The 4277-nt window shown below is 28.9% G+C and overlaps 1 pseudogene; it reads left to right on the forward strand.

Moving 5' to 3' along the window:
* The first annotated feature begins 231 nt into the window (after window positions 1–231).
* On the forward strand, window positions 232–1765 carry LOC108695168 (annotated as a pseudogene).
* The last annotated feature ends 2512 nt before the right edge of the window (window positions 1766–4277 follow it).

Below are 4277 nucleotides of genomic sequence, written 5' to 3' on the forward strand. Positions count from 1 at the left end.
CAATTTTATGAAAATATACGCTCACTTCAATTCTATTATATATTTACATATATTTATGAAAGTGGGAACAAAAGTTCATAAAAATGAATAATGATATTATAGCAATATATTACACACATTTAAAATTATTTTGAATGTACAAATTGTCTCTACGATGATGACGATATAATGGACATTATAATAACCTCTGAACATGAAAAAAACAGAAAATGTATAATGTTGAAAATTTATAATGTTGAAAATTATGTCGAACATATAATACCGTCATTCAGTAGCGAAAGTTTTAAATTGCATTTTCGGTATGTATATAATAATAATATTAATAACAGATTTTATTATAATTAATTTATTATTTTATTTTTAACTAATTTGTATATTATTATATGTATTTTATTAAAAATTACAAAATTAGAAATATCATAAATTTATACTCATTATGTAATTTGAAAAATGAAACCTTCAACATTTGAATTCATTTTAAATGAAATTGGAGAATAACTTTGTAATATTAGTGGAAACAAAATGATAGCACCAGATAAACAACTTTTGTTAAGTTTATGGCGTTTTGCAACTCCAGATTCATACAGCCAAGCATGTTAAATTCTATACTTACTATTGACTTTGTATCTTACAATTACATAGAACACATTATTTTTTTAGATCGATAATTCATCGATTTAATGTTGCTAAAGACGCAGCAATAAATAGTGTGCGTCGTATAGTTAAAGCTTTATACAAGCTTTCGTCAAAATTTATAATTTGGCTCAAAGACAATAAAACACAAAATATTGTATCTGGCTCTATGATTTAAGTGGTTTTCCTAATATCATTGGAATTGTAGATGAAAATCATATCATTCCTATCTATGATAAAGCTTATGTTAATCGGAAGGGACACCAATTCATTTGCAGGTAATGTTCTAATAATTATTTTATCAATACAAAAGAATAATGATGTCTTCTACTTTCAGTTTAGTTATTTTTTTATCAATTGTACTAGTTTTCATGACTATTTGCCGGATATATATCGTATATTGCATCAGTATTTTGCCTGTCAAATCTTTACGATTGTGTTAATATTTATACACATTAATGTTTATGTTAATATTTATACATGTTGATAAAGAAAATGATAATAATTGATAAAAAACTTGATAAATAAAACTATTATTATTTATTAATTCGATATTATATTTGTTTTATTGTTACATTATTCATATTAATATAAATTATTAATTTGTCAAATACTTGATAAAAATTAACAATATTGAATTTATTAATAATTAACATAAATGAAGTTTTTTACGTTAATTACAGGCTATTTGTGAGCATACAAGGTATTTTACATACATCTATGTCGAAAATGTGAATTCTATTCATGTTCTGATTCTCATGTTTTCCGTTTATCACTTCTATAAGAATATATTAATAATCCAATGAAATTTCTAAATAACACACATTTAATTGGAGATGCAGTTTATGCGTTACATAAACATTCATTAGTTCCTTATTCTGTTAACAGCCATCTTACACAATATCAGAAAAACTAATTTGTGTCATTCTTCAATTAGAATAATTGAAAGAGCATTTGCTTTTTTAAAAGGCCGTTGGCGAAGTCTATTACATGTTCTGGCGGTATTGTATAGATTTCATACTACTTTATCATATATTAGCGTGTTGCATACTGCAATATTTGTTTGCTGCAAAAAGATGAATTGGAAAACATGCAAAGTATTCAAATAAAAATCGAAGAAATTATTAATTAAAGACGGAATTATCAAGTATAATAATCGAAATGTTGCAATAGCTGAAAGAAATAATATTTATGCAAATCTATGGTATTTATGAGAAACACGTAATAAATGACTTAAATACAGCATATGTAATATGTTCATGTGCAAATATTGTGCAGAATGCAACATGTTAATATAAATATAAATATATGCTAATATAAATATATACTAAGGACTGTCTAAGAAAAAACTTTCCCACACAAAAACTCACATATCCTCCAAACCACTTGATCGATTTTCAAAAACAAACCCATTTTAGAAACGTCTTTTAATTACTATATTAATTTCAAAAACTATATTTTAAAAAATTCTTAAAAATTACTTTTGACAAAAATTTTTAATTTTTTCTGGAATCCCCTCCATCATACTTTTCATGGCGGTTCACTTCCTCGAATGCCCTCTTTCTTCGCTGTTTTTGGACTCTGAAAATCCTTTTTCCTTCCAGACCCTTTTTCCTTCTTTACGGTTGATAGTCAAGTCTTCCTTGAAACGCCTAATGACTATTGACACCGTTTTCCTGCAAACTCCCGCCTCCCGCGCGATTTTGATGAAACTCCGGGTGTTCTTGAAAAATTTTGATTATGGATTTGCGTATTTCTACTTCACTTGCCATTTTGCAACTGAGAACAAAGCGATTATGAAACTAATTGTTTCAATCGTTTTTTACATTCATTGCAAAGCTTGCTAAATTAAAAAATTATTTTTTTTTTAAAGTAGTTTGGAGGATATGTGAGTTTTTGTGTGGGAAGGTTTTTTTCTTGGACAGTCCTTAATATTATGTATTAATTTACTATATATTATTTTATAATATAAAACATATTTTATAACATACATCATTTATTCATGTTACATCGTTATTTATATTACTTTATGCTTTACATTAAAATATAAATATTTTTTACTTTAATGTCACTATTGACTTATATATTAGGTGTACAACTTTGCTTCCGCCGTTTTTTTCCGAAATTCGAGGCTTTATTGTAAAAAATTGGTTATACATTTATGATTCAAAGTATTGTCCATCGCTGGCCACTTTCTCCCATCTTTCGGGTAGCGTACGAATCCCGCGTCAAAAAAACTGGTCATGTTTTGAGGCTATCCACGAATCGATTTTTTACTTCTTCATAAGACCGGAAGTGCTGGTCAGCCAGGCCGTGTGTCATTGATCGAAACAAGTGATAGTCAGAGGGAGCAATGTCTGCAGAATACGGCGGATGGGGACTTCCCATTTCAAAGTTTCCAAGTATGTCTTGACCACTTTCGCAACATGGGGTCGAGCATTGTCATGCTGCAAAATCACTTTATCGTGCCTCTCGTTGTATTGCGGCCGTTTGTCTTTCAATGCTCGGCTCAAACGCATCAATTGCGTTCGATACCGATCGCCTGTGATTGTTTCAGTCGGTTTTAACAATTCATAATACACTACACCGAGCTGGTCCCACCAAATACAGAGCATGACCTTGGACGTCAAAATCACCGTTCTTGAAGCGTTGAAACCACTCATGACACGTTCTTTCACTAATAGCGGCCTCACCATAAGGATTTGAGAGCATTCGATGAGCCTCAGCCGCAGATTTCTTCATATTGAAGCAAAAAATTAAAACCTCCCGCAAATGACGAGAATTTGGCTCGTAAACTGACATTTTCAATCGAGAATAACTTTATGATGCAGACACAAACGACTAATGTTTCTATGGGGTTATGTTGACCGATGCCCAAGTTTATTGTATGACGTCATGATCTATTTATTTCGACCACCACTTACCGCTAAAGCCATCTATAGGAAAACGGCGGAAGCAAAGTTGTATACCTAATATATAATTACATATTCTGGTATATAAACAAAGACAAAACTTTGGTTTATTAATAACATAAAAAATGTATTTCTTTTAAAAAAAATAAATATTTTCTCTTCATGAAAATAAAATTTGCTTCATGAAAATAACATTTTGCTTTCCTAAATAATTCATAATTTTGCATGTTTTTTTTTAAATTAGCAACTACGTAAATTAAGTAATAAAGAAAAATTATCTTTTTTTGCATTAAATAATCAATCTTCTTAGAAAAAAATCAATCTTAGAATTATTGACCAGTATCACAAATTATTTCTAAACAATTTTGCTTAAAATATCAAATAATTTATCTCGTGTCATAGCTTCTTCATGTATTTTTTAATGTATTTTTGTATTTTCTTTAAACATTTTCTCTAATACAGAATGCCTTTTCCCTATAATTAATATAATATATATTGTAATAAATTTTGTGTGTGTGTGTGTGTGTGTGTGTGTGTGTGTGTGTATGTGTGTGTGTGTGTGAGACATAATCAATGTATAACAGTAGTAGGTCTGTTTGATTTTCCAGAACTTCTGAAACTAATGCACACTAACAAACAATTTAAAAGAAAATATATTTGCTTCATTCTAACATATTGTTATTTCACAAAACATTCGAAAAAACTGGAACGAACAAACTGGAATGGAATCCG

Source organism: Atta colombica, unplaced genomic scaffold, assembly GCF_001594045.1.
Source record: "Atta colombica isolate Treedump-2 unplaced genomic scaffold, Acol1.0 scaffold10, whole genome shotgun sequence".
Classification (NCBI taxonomy): domain Eukaryota; kingdom Metazoa; phylum Arthropoda; class Insecta; order Hymenoptera; family Formicidae; genus Atta; species Atta colombica.